Raw genomic sequence first — 17,063 nt, 5'->3', positions numbered from 1 at the left:
AGCTGGAACATGGTGAGTTCCACTGTACTTGAGGAAAAGCTTCTTTCCTGTGAGATGAGGGAGCCCTAGCACAGGCTGCCTAGAGAGGTTGTGGAGTCTCCTCTGGAGGTTTCCAAACATGTTCCTGTAGGCCATGATTAGAGAAGTGAGGAGAGAAATTGCCAGTATAAAAACAAGGCAAAAAACTTTGTTGAGCAGCTCAGTTTTCTAATTGCAAAAGTCTGCCCATAGAGGGTGTGGAGACTCCTTCTCTGGAGGTTTTCAAAACCCACCTGGACATGTTCTTGTGTGATTTGATCTAGGTGGACCTGCTTTGGCAGGGGGATTAGACTAGATGATCTCTAAACCCCTATTATTCCATGATTCAATGATTTATTACATTTATGCAGTATCCCAAAACAATTGACCCTCAGTTTATTTTGTTTGTACTCTTGATTATTGCAGAAAAGATAGTAGTGTAAAATAATATTCTTTCCCTAAATCTAGAATTTGGGAACGCTTATGTAAGTAGCAATCAATTATAAATGCTGCAGAACTTTGATATGTTACTCAAAGTTTTCATGGATGACAATAACTGGAAATTTACATGACAGCTGAGAACTATCCTAGGTAGTACTTGAGCACTATTTTGTTTAATAAGGTATATACAGAAGACAGAAGAATGACCTAGCAAGAAGTTCAGTGTGAATAACCTGGAAGTGCCAGATCAGATAAGATGTATTTTTTTAAAGAGGAATCTGTGGGGGAGCTGTTTGCCAGTCTCATGTTCCTCCAGACAGTTCTAGCTTTTTTTGTACTTTATTGTAAAGTGTTTCCACTACTTTTGTTTGAACAAAATGTATTGCCATGCAATCTACTTATTGAGTCTGAGATTTCCACAGTTCTTTCACATTTCAACCACTTTTTATCATAATGTGCACTCCTGAGGTGAGAATGATGAGTTAACATCCACAAGAGTTTTATTAAAAAGAAAAATATAATTTATGGAAACTAAAATTGTTCTACTTTTACCAAGTAAACTATGCAAAGAACTTGCATAAAAGTAAATAGAAGTTTCATAAATCAAACCTTAAGTGCCTAAATGCGTTCCTATTTCAAGCAGTAATTTAGACTTGAAGCAGAAACATCATCTTTGCAGCCATTATGATTCAAACACTGAAACTTGTATACCTTTTATTATAGCCCTTTTTCAAAATGCTTATGCTTAATGTCAGAAAGGAATTTCTACTTCCAGTAATTTGTGCTATCAGAGGTACAAATAGTGAATACAATGTTATTCCTGTAGGTATTGAACTACAGTCTATGTTTATAAAATTAAAAAAAAACTCCACATTTTCATAATTACTTCAAACTTAATTTCAGCTATCTTATCATCTAAATCTTTCCTGGCCTGAGTTTTTGTTCACAAACTGATGTGCTCCTCAGATAACTTATAGAAAGTCTGAGAATGAGATGCTTCAAATGGAAAAAACAATCCGTGGATACAGATTTCAGACTACACGTCCCACAAATGTGATAATGCAGATCACATTGAGAAATGAGATTCTCACTAATCATTTAGTTTGGGAACAAGTCACAAGATGCTCCCTGTTGGCTTCCATTTTGAAAATCAACATCACTGGTTTCAGATGTCTCTTTTTCACAGAGATTATTATTATTATAACTGAAAAGTGAAATGTCTTTAATATATAAATTACCTGTGTTTAAATCTCTGCCTCCTATTTATTTATTTTTACTAGACTATTCCCAGGAATGTATTTCAGCAAATGCCTTATTAACAAAAAAAAAAAAAAAAAAATAAAGAGAATATGAAAATACAAGTAACCATGATAAGAAGATTTTTGGCAGAAGATCTTTCAAAAAGCCACGTTACCAATAAAAAACAGCTTCTCTGATATATTTTACCCTTCATGAGTTCTACAGTTTTGAGACTTTTTTTTCATTTCTGAATCAAAGCTCAATAGTACTATTTTACGCTCACTGGTTTATGAGAATGTGCTTTCCATTGACTGTGCAACATTGTTATAGCTTTGCCCCACATGTGCCAATATCGTGGTGCTCACAATAAGCAGTATATCAAAACCTGACAGGGGTTTGCAGCTTACAAACTGTCAATTCTCTATAAGGTGACCCAGTTGCCAAACAAAATGACCACTTGATTGAACTCCAGTATAAATATTTCATCTCAGTATTAAGGTGGATTTGAGAAGCAGAATCCCCTGGAATCTAAAACATTTACAAAATGAAGACTTACCTTCCAGCATACAGCAATACTGACCTAGTTTGCATGGATTTTCATAGCAACAACAGACATATCACTACTGTTTGCTTAAAAGATATCAATCATAATTACAATCTGGAAACAGTATCTACTAAAGTGGGTGAAAGCATTTTAAGACTATTAATAGTGAAAGTATAGAGCTATATAACCAACATAATTCACAGACTTTTCAGCTGCTAAGTCACAGACAGCATTTCTTGCTTTTAGAAAGGGTTGAGTTTGCATTTATACTTCAGTGACTGATTCACTTGCTTTGACTTTTTTTCATCAGTGGAGATAAGAATAAAGAAGAACGCATATGCGAGATACTAGAAACCCAATAATATTTCAAGATACTCAATAACATTATTTAAAACAAAATGAAACAAAACAAAACTTGGCAGCCCTGACTTATTGAAGTAGACTATTGAGCACTGACTTCATTATAAAACTCTGTCACAGAGTACCAGGTTCTACACTAATAAAATCTGAAGACAAGAATTCTTTGTAACAATTTGGAAAGCTTGGCTATTTGAAAATAGATACCCGGTATGTATTTTACTGATCTCCAAATATAGGATATCAAAGGACTGCAAATGAAGCTTATTAGATATGGTTATAAACAATTTATTGGATGTACAACACAACTGATGTAAGGATTCATTATTATTTTAAAATGGAATGACTACTCAAAATATGAGATGAGCAATTAGCACTCCCCTTGATGAGGATGGAAGAGGTCCTTGTGGTCTGTACAACATGCATAGAATTAATACACTGTCACTTACTTCGTGGCAGCTAACCATGTTTGGGGGTTGGAACAGATGATCTTTCAAGGTCTTTTCCAGCCCTTAAGATTCTGTGATTCTGTGAATTTTAAGCACTGCTATATATCTAAACATATTATCTAGGAAAACATACGTTCTCTCATAGGTTTGCTCCAAACAACCAGTTCTCCTCCAAATGAGTTTTTCAAAACCTGCCTGCATGCATTCCTGTGTGACCTGACCTAGGTGGATCTAGCATGGGGATTGAATTAAGTAATCTTTAAAGATTCCTTCAAAACCCTATATTTCCATGATTCTACAATTCTATGACTAATTTGTCTGGTAGGAATCTCTCCATCTTGCTCTCCATACCACATAATTTCTCTATATGAACAGCGTGTTACTTTAGAAGATATTATGTGACTGCTTTGAATATGAATGATAAGAGGCCTACAGAAAAGACAAGGAGATTCTTTATCAGGGAGTGTAGTGACAGGATGAGAGGTAATTGTTTCTAAACTGAAGGACATAGATGCAGATTAGGTATTAGAAAAGAGTTCTTTACTGTGAGTGTGGTGAGACACTGGAAGACGTTACCCAGAGAGGTTGTAGTTATCCCTTCCCTGGAAATATTCAAGGCCAGGTTGGATGAGTCTTTGAGCAATCTGGTCTAGTGGAAGGTGCCCCTGTCCACGGCAGCAGGGTTGGAACTAGATGGTCTTTAAGGTGCTTTCCAAGACAAACCATATGTGCACAGGCTATGATCACAAATATAGTTCATATGAAATCATAGCAAATAAAGGTAAGCTTCTGAACTGAAAGTAAACCTCACTTTAGGTCTAGGTGACTATGCAGAATGTGTGTGCCTTTGTCATCAGGTAGCTACAGTGAACAAAGGTGATTTATTTGCTGTGAAGGAGGTAGCTTAAGGAAGCTGAGTGGAAGAGATTGTGATGGAAGAAGGGGAGGGAGTTTAGACAAAATAACACTGCAACAGTGACAGTTTCACTACATCTACGGCCTTATCTTCCACAACAGATAATTTTCTGATAAGTTCACTTCAACAATTGAATAACTGTAATAGAATATTAAAGACTTAATGACATAGTTTTCAGAATACAATGATAAGATTGCATTTCATTCTCAGTATGTTTTATAATTTTGCATATTTATCATTACAGAAACAATAACAGTCTTATGAACAAAAATAGTCACTTAGCCTTTTTCTTTTTGCAATGCTGAGTCAAGTTTTAGCATGTTTAACTCTGTATTATGTAAACATAGGAAATGCATATATTATTAGTATAATACAAAGTCAAACTTCACTATAACAGGGTTTTCTTAACAAGGTATAAAAATTAGTTTGACATTGTTTGAATAAAACATATCTTATTTACTCCAAGATGTATTGCTTTGGAAGTTTATTTTGAAAGAAATAATTTAAAAGTTCAAATTTGTATATAAAAAATATGAAATGTTTAAATCTCCTATGGAACTAGTATCCTAGTTTTTAAAAATCCTTTGTTCACATAGTACACAACTCCATACATTTCATAGAACTTTGACCAAAATATGCAGTAAAGACCTTTGTCCTGAATGCAATCCAAGTGATTTAGAGTGAACTGCTGGTGAATGTGTTTTGCAGGATAAAGCACTTAAAAAATTGGCCCCTCTGTGGAGACTGCCTCAAGGCAATCTTGAACTGAGAATACTTAGTGTCTTTTGTTCAGCTCACTGTGATTTTCTCACCAATATTCCAGTCCAACATTTACATTCACTGACAGATTTTATCTATGTTGTTTCCACCTTTTTAGCAGATAGAATTTTAATGAGATAACAACAGTTTGAAGAGGTAATTAAAAATTGAGAGGTTTCGTTTCCCAATATCATGTTAGTACATGTTATAAGACCTTTTATAACCATCAGTGAAATAAACAAAAAAAAATCTTAAAAGAGTTCTTAGTCATATTTACAGTTTGTTATAGCTTGTGATGATCACAAATTAAGATTTGCTAAATTTCTTATGCTCTGGTTTCAGTGGAGCAATAGGTTTTCTTTTGTATACTGTAAAGGAACATAGTAGCCAAGGACAGGAAATAGAGAAGACAGTAGCACAATGAAAAGTCAGTGGAATTCCAAGGATGTAACAGAGAAAAGGCTATCTTAAAATCTTACACCAAGTAAAAGAAGTCACAGTTAATTGTTGTTATATTAATGAGGAGTGAGGGAGATGGTTGAGACCTCATAGTAAAGAAAACGTTGCTAAATGGCAAGAATTAAAATAGAAATGCCTTTATAGGTAGAAATTTATCCAAGTAGCCTCTGTTTTTGTCATGTGCTCTGCAGTAATGATTTAATAATTTAAAAGAGAAAATGTACTGAATTGTCAGTAAACCTCCTACTCAACGTACTCTAACATTATGCCATTCAAACCCTTGACCCACTTTGTTTATATGAGCTGAGTAGCAACATAAGTTATTTAGCCTGTGTACAGAAGTTATCTAATTAAAAAATAAATTCTGACAATGGATATTTGTACTGTCAAGAAACCTATCCATTATTATAAACATAACAGGTAGCAACTACTGTGATCAAGATCATCAACACTTTCCTTGTGAGATCCTGTTTCAATTACTCTCAGTCTAAGTTAGAAAATAACTAAATGTTCATTTACTCTCTGAAGGAGGCAGAAGATTAAGGATGGAAAAAACATGTTATAGAAGAAATTTAAGCAGAACAAGAAATGAAATTAGAAGCCTGGAAGTGGGAAATGTGAGATAGAGGAACTGCAGATAATGAAACAAAATGAGCACATGGAGACTAAAAGACAGCTAGAAAGATGTCACTATCGTTTTTGTAGTCAAATAAATGCTTTTAGTAAGAAAGGAAACCACAAATGGGATTGGCAGTCTAATCGATAGTGGGAAACAGATCAGAAACCAGATGGAGGACTGAGATATGATACAAAAGCTGAGAAAAAGATTGGTCAGAGTGATGAATAGGAAAGTGATCAGTTCTGGCTCTGCTAGGCACTTGAGAAAAGCAGCTTCTCCTGAGCTCGCATACAGCTCTCTGCATTACTGCATATTTTACATTAATCTCTCATGTCTTAGTTTTCCATTTATAAAAAGCAGATAGTAATAACTACTCACTTCATGGGGATTTTGTAAAAATAAATGTATTACTGTTCATGAAGCACTTGGATACTGTAATGTTGAGCAGAATAAAAAGCTTCTGAGGAAATTAATTTTGTCTTCAGAGTAGGTTTTGAACAGTCTGAATTAATGAAGGTGGGGGACTGTGCACTGAGCAATATAAACTAGAACACTGTTTAGTAAGTAATCAGTATTTTTTTTTTGTAATCTGAAAGACCCTGTGGAGTCTATGAAAGAAAAGAAGAGGGAAGTGATTGTGTGTCAAATCTATATTGTAGGACTCTTGCATGCAAGGTGAATTTCAGACTGCATGGATAAAGACAAATCCCTCATGCTGTAGCTTGGATGTTTGACCTTGCAACTGTAACAAAATTCAGTGTAATATTTACTGTGCAGATATACGTTTCTGACAATGCATTATCTTTTCTTTAGTGTTGTGTATGGAGTATGTAGGTGAATGGGTTCAGGATTTACATATGTATGGAATCTTGAGGCAATTTCCATGCTTGGTGAGATACAGAAGTGTAAGGTAATTAAGGAATCTTTGGGGATTTTTTAATTGTTTTTATTGTCTGTGTGGTTTTGTTTAGGGAGACAGGTTATCATGTGTTTTAGAGAGATTTTACTTCTTTTTATGTATGTACAATGTCCTACCGTATCAATTTCTGATCTCTGACTTTTAAAACCAGTAAAAAAAAATCATGGACTTCTGTGTCCTGGTGTGCAGACATAACTTATGTACTCAGTCTCAGTGAGTTTAAGACTATCGTGTTTAGGGATATGACATTGTAAGAGAATGCTTTTAATGTTTTTATTATCACCGTTAAGAAAGTATTCTTAAAGATTGTTTATATTTTATATTCAAAATATTTACAAGAAATGCTATGCAAAAGAAAATTTAGAAAGTGTTGTCTGGTCTTGCTGAACAATTCTCCTTCAATCTTTTAAAAACTCTCCTATTTAGTAATGTTGTTCAATTATAGTAATTTATATTTAAAATGCCAAGACTAATGGTTCATTAGCATGATATATTAGATTGTGAAAGACAGGTAAGTAGGTTATAAGCAGATTAAACACCAGTCTTCCAGTCCTGCAGAGGAATACACAATGTTGAAATGGGAAGTCAGTAGATATACTATGCATCTTGAAATGATTGTTGTAATTACATTTCAAACTGGGTTTCTCTACATGACTGATTTCTATTAATGCTTCCATGGAACACAAAATATAAAATGTATTGTTTAAAGTACATTTTCAGAGCTAAAGACTGATCTGAACTCAGACATCAGAATATTTTTTGGTATAAAAACATATGTAACAATAAATGAACTTGATAAGATTAATAAAACCCATTTCCATTTGTATATTTTGAAATAATCATAACTTTTTTTAAATGTTTAATGTATATGAGGATCAATGAGGTTGAAGTTATGCCTACATGCAATTCAAATGACATGACATAATAAATGCAGTTCAATGGAGTACATCCACAATTGATACACTTTTCTGAAGCTAGTAACTTGTTATAATGAGAATCAACTTTGTACTAATTAGGGATCTGACCTCAACTTCTCAAGCTGCCTTCATTCCAATGCTCCCATGCAAAAGACTAGATGTTTCTGGGTTGCCGCTTTAGAGCTTCCTGAGCTTTAGCTTTCAGTGTTGTCAAAGTACTCTTCTCAGGCTGAAGTAATTTGTGATTTCACCACAAAAAAGTCAAATGGATGAAGTGAAGGAAGGAGTTACTTCTTCATAAGGACACACACAGAGTAACCATGTTCTTTCTGAACAAGGAGAGTGTAATAATTTTGTCTTCCAGAACATCTCTGGAATTTGGTGCTGGTTAGTGCAGTCTTTTCATGCTCCTGAGTGTCACTCTACAAGATTTCCTGTGTAGCTGAGATTCTTCAGACTTAATCTCCTCCATATCCCAAGTATTTTATAACCTAAACTTCAAGATGTAGACTGAGAATTATGGAAATGGGCACACAGACTAGACAAAAAATTGAGCAGCTTTGTTTACAGCTTTTTAACATTAAAATTGCTTGTAATTTTCTTAACATAGTAAAAGTCATAAAATTACATTAAATCGTTCAACTATGGCATGTCAGATTTGTATACTAAAGATGTGGTGTATGTGTTTCCCATAACATACTGAAGAGTTTTAATTCAAGATACTCAGATTCTGTCTATACTAGTATAATGAAAAGTACTGAGAAGTACTTCTCTGCATTGGACTTTCACCATGAAACTGTAACAGTATTAAAAGTGTCCATGGGATTCCTTTGTGTTAGCAGGAGAGACTAGGGGACATCTCAAAAGAAAATTTAGAAACATCTAAGTCTTGGAAGATAAACAAGTTTAGAAATGTGGATTTAGACCTTTCCATATGACATATTTTCAGTGGTTTTGGAACTGACAAGAAATTACTGAAAAACTGGGGGTTACCTGCTGGAGAGCAGCTCTGAGGAGATGGATCTAGGAGTTCTGATGGACAGTAAATGAAACATGAGCCAGCAATGTGCCCTCATGGCCAAGAAGGCCAATGGCATCCTGGGATGCATTAAGAAGAGTGTGGCCAGCAGGTCAAGGGAGGTTCTCCTCCCCTTCTACTCTGCCCTGGTGAGGTCTCATCTAGAGTACTGTGTCCAGTTCTGGGCTCTTCAGCTCAAGAGGGACAGGGAAGTGCTGGAGAGAGTCCAGCGCAGGGCCACCAAGATAATCAGGGATCTGGAGCATCTTCCTCATGAGGAAAAGCTGTGGGGATCTGGGGCTGTTTCATCTAGAGAAGAGACTGAGGGAGGGTCTCATTCATTTTTACAAATATCAAAATGGTGGGTGCCAGGAGGTTAGAGCATCACTTTTTTTTCTTTTGTACCTAATGACAGGACAAGGGGTAATGGAATGAAGCTGGAACATAAAAAATGCAGTTTCAACATAAGAAAAACCGTTTCACTGTGAGAGTGAGAGAGCCCTGGCACAGACTGCCTAGGGAGGGTGTGGAGTCTCCTTCTCTGGAGATTTTCAAGAGCAGCTTGGATACATTTCTGTGTGACCTGATCTAGAACTGCTTTGGTTCACCATTCTGTGATTCTGTGAAGGTAATGTGATGATAAAAGATAATTTCTCCACTCTCCTCTTGTCTTCAAGGACAGAAAACATTTGTTTTAATAGCTAGGAAATAATTTAGTTTCCTCTGCTCTTTAATATGATTTAATGTGATCATTTGGTCGTTTAATTCTGATGTAGCAACGGAAAAAAAAGAAACTGCAATTCTCAGCTTCAACAGCAGAACTAAAGAGACACAAATGCATGTTGCAAGAGTCTGAAGATATGATGCATGCTTTGTGTGGAAGGGGAGTTCCAGTAGGTAAGGTGTGATTTTTTTTTTTTTCTCTAGGATTTCGGTGGATATCATTCCTGAGTGCAGTTGAACTCCTCCTTTACTCTCTGACAATTTTCAGTAATGAGCTGTTGGGAAACCTGAACAACAGGTAAGTACTAATTTCTTTTGCCATTCTTGTCAGAAAGAGTGGATGCTGTCTTCATAGTAGGTGACCTGCTGATTTTATTTATTTCTCCAGACTTGCTTTTGGACTTGAACAAAAGTCAGATTTTCATCAAAGATTCTCCATAGTCACAATGATGGACCCAGACATTTTTTTTTTTCAGACAGGAAAGCTTCTTTGAGAATTGCTTTATTTTTAAGGCATGAAGTTTATTATTCTAAGCTATTTATTCACTTTAAGAAAGAAAATATCAAGAAATAAATGGCAGAAGGATTAATTAAATCTATTATGTGTCCATCATGATGACACTATGGCAACAAATCCATACAGAATGTTTGAACTCTTGCTTTTGAAATTCTCATGTTTAACAACAAAGAGTTTAAGCATGTGTCTCATTTTAAGCACGTACATCGTCTCAGAAACTTCAAAAAGGTTATGCAAATATTTCAAGATTAAATACTTTTTTAGACCAGGGCTAACATTTCTTAGCATTGTGCATTGAACTTCATTGTATAAGCTGAATGTTTCTATAAACAACAAAGTAAGTATCACCACATCTGAAATTCAAATAACTTGATTTTCCAAAGTTCAGATTAAATAAGAAGTTCTAATTTGACTATGTAGTGGATCTGCTTGGGCCAGATTTTGGTAGCTGGGGGGCTACAGGGGTGGCTTCTTTAAACAAAGAGTTGCCAGAAGCTTCCCCTGTAGCTGATAGGTCTAGGGCCAGTCAATTCTAAGATGGAGCCGCCCGCTGATCAAGGCCTAGGCGATTAGTGACTGAGGTAATTCCTCAGGCTGGAGTAGTCAGTACCTGAAGGACTGTTCTCCTGGGGAATGATCTTCATTGGGGCAGAGTGTGAGGAACTGCCCTCACGGGAAGGACCCAGACTCAAACGGTTTTTAAAGAACTGTAGCCCATGGGAAGGAGCCACATTGGAGAAGTTAATGGAGGACTATTTCCCATGAGAGGGACCCAACATTGTAGCAGTGGGAAGTGTGAAGTCTCTCCCTGAGAAGAACTAGTAGCAAAGTCCATCTGTAATGAACACACCACAATCCCCATTGCAATCCCCTGCACCACTGGAGTGGGAGGAAGGAGAGTTCTGGAAGAGGGAGTGGTGCGGAGAGATATTTTCAGATTCGGTTTTATTTCATAGAATCATAGAATGGTAGGAGTTGGAAGGGACCTTTAGAAATCATCTAGTCCAAACCCCCTGCTAATGTAGGTTCACCTAGAGCAGGTCAAAGAGGAACACATCCAGGCGAATCTTGAAGACCTCAAAGGAAGGAGACTCCACAACCTCCCTGGGCAGCCTGTGCCAGGGTTCCATCACTTGAACAGTAAAATAGTTTTTCCTTCTGTTTAAATGGAACTTTTTGTGTTTTAACTTCATCTCACTACCCCTTGTCCTGTCACTGGATACAACAGAAAAAAGGGATGCCTCAACCTCCTGACACTCACTATTTAAATATTGGTAAATATTAATGAGATCCCCCCTCAGTCTCCTCTTCTCCAGACTAAACAGCCCCAGTTCCTGCAGTCTTCCCTCATGAGGAAGATGCCCCAGACCCCTGATCATCTTGGTGGCCCTCTGCTGGATTCTCTCCAGGAGTTCTCTGTCCCTCTTGAGCTGAGGAACCCAGAACTGGACATAGGAATCCAGATGAGGCTTCACCAGGGCAGAGTAGAGGGGGAGAAGAACCTCCCTCGGCCACACTCTTCTTGATGCATTCCAGAATGTCATTGGCCTTCTTGGCCATGAGGGCAGAAGAATTATATCTGCATTGCTGGCAGATATAATTTCACATTTCCCATCTCTGTTCTAATTTTTCGTTAATAAATCAGACCATTTCTACCCAAGCTGTGTCTTTTTTGCCTGTGACGCTAATTGCTGAGCAATCTGCCTCTCTTTATCTTGACTCTCTAGCCTCTTGTTATCTTTCTGTCTCCCCTGTCCAGTTTAGGAGGGGAATGATATTACACTTTGATGGGCTTGTGGCATCTAGTCATGGCTAAACCAACACAGAACAAAAGCTTCAATATTTTTCTGCTATTTTTAAAAAAATATATATATTTTCTTATACAAAAAAAGGGGTTTGATTTGCAGGATTGTGAAGTAGATGTGTGCAAGTGGTTTGAAAATTTATGTGGGAAACTGTAGCCCCAGTGTTTGACCTAAGTCCTATGGTCAGTGAAAACCTTAGTCTTGAAATCTCATTTTGTAAGAAAGATTTTATAATCTATCTTTGTGAAATCATCCCAATTAGCTCAAATAAAAAATAGAAGAGAGGAAGAAAAGTTTTCCACATCCGAACTAGAAGTCAGATCACTTCCTTCAGTAAGATTACAGTTTCCTTCATCTTCATTTATCTGAAACTACTCACAGAGCGTGACACAAATTCATATTCAAGTCCATTGAATTATACTTTTCAGTTAGTAAGCTTTTTATTAATAAAATGCAATGTTTTACGCACAATGAATTTTTCTAGGCGTTTACATCTGCTTTACAGGTGTGTCTTAAACACGTATTTCCTAAAAAGCAACTTTAAATTATGCAAAAAAAAAAATCTCCGAGTTTTATACTGCAAATCACTATTGTGGCTTTTCTTAACCAACATAGTAACATTCTTCACAATGCTGTGATGGTTTCACAACAGCAATGCCCAGCTGAGGCTGTATTACAGGATGATTACGGATATTTTCAAAAATGAAAGTAATGCTAGTTGCATTGTAATGTCTTTTCTCACTTCAGCTTGTTCTCATCTTTCTTTTATAGTATTTAATGTTGCTTATTTTCATATGGTGTTGAAAAATATATGTGTATTTTAATGTGATCAAACACTTTGTTATGTTGTATATTCTGGAATTAATGTGAGAAATCTCCTACCATTCTATGATTCATATACAGGTGCCAAAATTACCCCATGTTGAGAAATTAATATTGTAGATTAATTTTTAAATCATAGAATCATGGAATGGTAGGATTGGAAGATACGTTTAGAGATCATCTAGTCCAACCCCTCTGCAGAAGCAGGTTCACCTAGATCAGGTCACATAGGAACATGTCCAGGGGAATCTTGAAGACCTCCAAGGAAGGAGACTCCACAACCCCTCTGGGCAGCCTGTGCCAGGGCTCCCTCATCTGAGCAGTAACATAGTTTTTTCTTATATTTAATTCCTTTTTGTCTATAGCAGCTAGCAACAGGACAAGGGGTAATGGGATGAAGCTGGAACAGTTATGAAAGTTCCACTTAAACATAAGAAAAAAATATTTTACCGTGAGAGTGACGGAGCAGTGGCACAGGCTGCCCAGAGGGGTTGTGGAGTCTCCTTCCTTGGAGGTCTTCAAGACCTGCCTGGACATGTTCCTATGCGACCTGATCTAGGTTGAACCGCTTCTGCAGACTAGATGATCTCTAAAGGTCCCTTCCAACCTCTACCATTCAATGATTCTATGATTTAAATGGAACCTTTTGTGTTCCAGCTTCATCCCATTACCCCTTGTTCTGTTGCTAGCTACAACAGAAAAAAGGGATTCCTCAACCTCCTGACACCCACCATTTAGATATTTGTAAATATTAATGAGATGCCCCCTTAGTCTCTTCTTTTTCTGGACTAAACAGTCCCAGTTCCCACAGTCTTTCCTCTAGATTTCACAAATTTCTAGCAACAGAAATAAGAGGATGTGAGAGATCAAACTAAACCCATCTAACAATGTATGTATATTTAGAGTGTAAGTTGCTTGGTAAAACCTTTACATTTTCAGTTTCATATCCTCCAAACACTTTTGATGTTATAAACTCCTTTAAAATTGCTAGGTCTTCAAAGACTGGGTTTCTGCTTGCAGCAGCTGCGCTTGCTATGGTTGTTTTCTTTGGCTCATTCTCTTGCCTTCATATATACACATATTTTCTGAATTGGTGAAAAGTTAAGCTAGAATAACTAGCTTTTCCTTTTCTACTTCCATTGATTACAGAAATTTTAAAGGTGTGTTTGTGATTTGAATAACCCTTCCATAGAGCTAGCCACACCCAGAAATATAAAATCCATTAGCATTAATATGAGCTAAAGGAATTCAGTAATTATTCCTCTAATGGTCTTACATTTTAATGAACTGATTAGAATCTCATTAAGAAAACAATATACTTTGTATATTAATTATTTGCAGTGATTGTGAAGTATAAATGAAATTTGAAGCTGTAGCAAACTGATAGCTTTTTATCTTTTTAATAACCTGCTAGAAGGAAGTTTCTGAAATGTGACTTTAAATATCCACTTTTTTTGATTAAGTATTCTGATTTTCCTGACAATTTGTTAGGCTTTCTTTGGGTTTATTTTCCCTTTTTTCTGCAGAAAATTGTATTGAAGAAAAAAAAAATTCCTATAAAATACCTGTTATTCATTGAAAAATATATTTCTCCTTAATTTCTGTAACTCATGGGGCTCTTGTTCTTTTTTTTTTTCCTCTTATTATTTTAAAATAGCATAAAACAGAGATCATAGGAAATGCAAAGAAGAGGAAAAAAAAGGTAACTTTAGTGTTTAAAGCTTCATAAATATGCCATGATAGTTGTTATATTTGCTATGATAGTTGAAAACTTCAAGCAGACCTTTAACTGCACATAACTATTCTTTCCACTTTGCTCCATAAAAATAATCAGTGATACAGGAGGCTGTTTCAAATGTTATACCTCTAGACATACATAAAAGAATGTTCATCTTATATCTTCTTCTATTTCAAATCCAAATACATCATATAAGTACTTCAAAGTCCTATTTGAGTTATGCATATATATTCAAATGATATAGTACATAAACATTTATATTTATAATCTATCATCAATGCTGAACTACATCACAAAAGCCATAGCAACTGGGATTTTCACCACATAGTTATGAGAAAACTAAGAGCCAATGTAATGACCATTACTTTCTCTTTTCAAGTTTCACGATATTTTGTGTAGGCATATTTCAGCATATGCTTTTCCCCATAAGACAGTGTCAAAGTCTCTGTTTAATGGTCTCTGTTTTTTCCTTTTGAACTGTATGCCATTCATCTCTCTAATTAGAGCAGCTCTTTAAGATGCAAAGATGTAACTGTTTTCCAAAGCAATACAAACCATGCATTCAAGCAAGTCCATTAAATTAATTTTTAAAATTCTTCAGTGAATGTGGTAAGTTTCTAAGCTTCTGGAATCCACGTCTTTCAGTGAAAAAAGGGGAACTGAACGCCATTATGTCGTAATCAGAAATGCCTTGATCTATCCTTGGGATGATGAATTACCCTTCAAACCATTAGAGCCCAGTAAAATTGCAGGGTACCAATTACTTCAATTACTATAAGGTTAAGATCTTTCCTTATAAAAATCTTTTTCAATGCTTTAGTTTCTGTCTTACTGAAAATAACTGGAGATATGCAAACCTGCTGTTAACAAGTGATACTATAAAATGTCCTGCTTCAACTATACTGAAGCTTTATCTTGCATTATTTAATCACAAACATGACATTTAAAAAGTTGTTACATGTATTTCAGGGTAATGTAGGCTAATCTTTGTTGAATTCCTCTCTACTTATCCATATAACACTTTAGAGCTCAGTGTTAATTACTGAATGAACATAGTCTACTCTAAAGACTATCAGGTAATTATTAAATTTAAATGTTATAGAGTTATTAATAAATAAGATGTTTTATATTATTTGCATAAAATATGTTAATTTAGAAAAATTCTAATTTATTTCAGAAATATTTTGATTATATGATAGAAGATTTTCTAGATATGAAGCAAGAAATCTCCAAAATATTATGTTTTAATTCATAAAACTATTCTTCATGCTGTAATGGAAAGATCTCCCCTTTAAACATTTGAAAAGCACATTTGAGGTTCCTAAAGGAAGTAAAGGGTATTAACGCTTTGGCAATCAGTGTAAACTGTATTATCCAAGACACCAGAACTACAAACACAAATTCAAAATACTTTAGTGAAGCAATTGCTCATGAACTCAAGAACCAGCTTCTTCTCTCTTACAAGTTCTGCAGCACTGTTGGCTTCACCTCAGAGTTTCCAGATCACATGCCTACATTAACTCTTCCTGAGAAACTTTCATTAAAATTCCCAAGTAAATACTTTAATGAACAGAGATAATTTTCAAGCCATTGTAACACAACTTTGATATTTGCAAAAGCAGGTGTGCAAGTAATAATAAATCCACCTAACATAACTTCTTTGTTACTATTTTTCTACAACCTTGTCTACATTTATTTTATTGGAGGAGATTAGTAGCACATGGGATCTTGTTTTATCTATGAATGTAGCTATTGAAACTTATAGGCCTCTGTTGTTTGAGCTGCAGCTCTCATTTTCTCTGTATTTTTTTTTCAGTTGGAGGTCAAATGGCTGTTAGCTATGCTCCTGAAATGGAAACAGAAATCTGAGGTTCAGAGCTCTGGAACTACCTATATTTACCAGTTATTAAGTTCTGTAACCAAGTGATTAGTTTTATGATAGTTTTATTGTCAAAAAGTTAAAAGGTAGCAGAATTTTCTCAGAGCTACATTTAAGCAGCCAAATAACATCGTGATCTGACTGATGTTGCAATGTTTCAGTTTTAAACATATTGACATGAGGATACTTTGACAAATGTCAGTATTTCTCCCAGCTTAGAATCAAATACCTTGACAAGATCTGCATCACATGAGACTAAAGCTATAGATTTGAGAGGTCTGACTATACTAGTGATGGTGGTATTAAGGAAGAATCTCAGACACCATTCTATTTCTCCTGAGTTCTCCACACCGTAAGATGTGTTAGTAGGCATGCAGGTAGGTAATTCATCCTAAGCTCTCTGTTTTCCAGTTGGGGCTGTATGAGAATCTCCCTCGTGTTTCACGGTTATGTCCTGTTCTCAACAAGATCTGAAGAACTTGGATGGAGCTCTTTTTGAATTTGTATCTCTTAAAACCCCCTCACAGTAGGATTTACCTAGATAAAGCACTAAAATAGTGTTAGTTACTTTCCTGGAAAGTGCTGAAGGGAAGTCAGGGTTGGAGGTAGAATATCTGAAATTCTGATCCTGTATTTCCTGATAGTATGTTTGCAAAAAATAGCATGCTATAGCTATACCATAGCATCTAGTTGGTATCACGAGTTATTGCTAGATTCTGGAAAGTATTTTGTAGTGAGTGATTTCAAAAGCTATGACATATTTCGTTTATATTAACAACGAAAAAAAAAATAAGGCTCATAATGTAGGAATATATACATACAATGTGTGTATAAACATCAATTATGTATATTTATACATATACAGTCTATATATTTATATACATACATACAAAAATAAGCTCATACACGTACAGGCTGCTTGTC

At 35.5% G+C, this 17,063-nt stretch overlaps 1 protein-coding gene and 1 non-coding gene across 2 annotated transcripts in view; one reads left to right on the top strand and one right to left on the bottom strand.

Annotated features, from left to right (window-relative positions):
• The window catches only part of CNTN5 (contactin 5), a 353,074-nt gene that overhangs the window by 216,322 nt on the left and 119,689 nt on the right, over nt 1-17,063 (bottom strand). The window lies entirely within an intron of this gene.
• On the top strand, nt 2,950-3,072 carry LOC133624744 (U6atac minor spliceosomal RNA). The gene has a single exon (XR_009818093.1). It is a non-coding gene; the product is annotated as a U6atac minor spliceosomal RNA (small nuclear RNA).

The sequence above is a fragment of the Colius striatus genome, chromosome 1, assembly GCF_028858725.1.
Source record: "Colius striatus isolate bColStr4 chromosome 1, bColStr4.1.hap1, whole genome shotgun sequence".
Taxonomy (NCBI): domain Eukaryota; kingdom Metazoa; phylum Chordata; class Aves; order Coliiformes; family Coliidae; genus Colius; species Colius striatus.
This window is presented reverse-complemented; position numbering and strand designations above follow the sequence as displayed.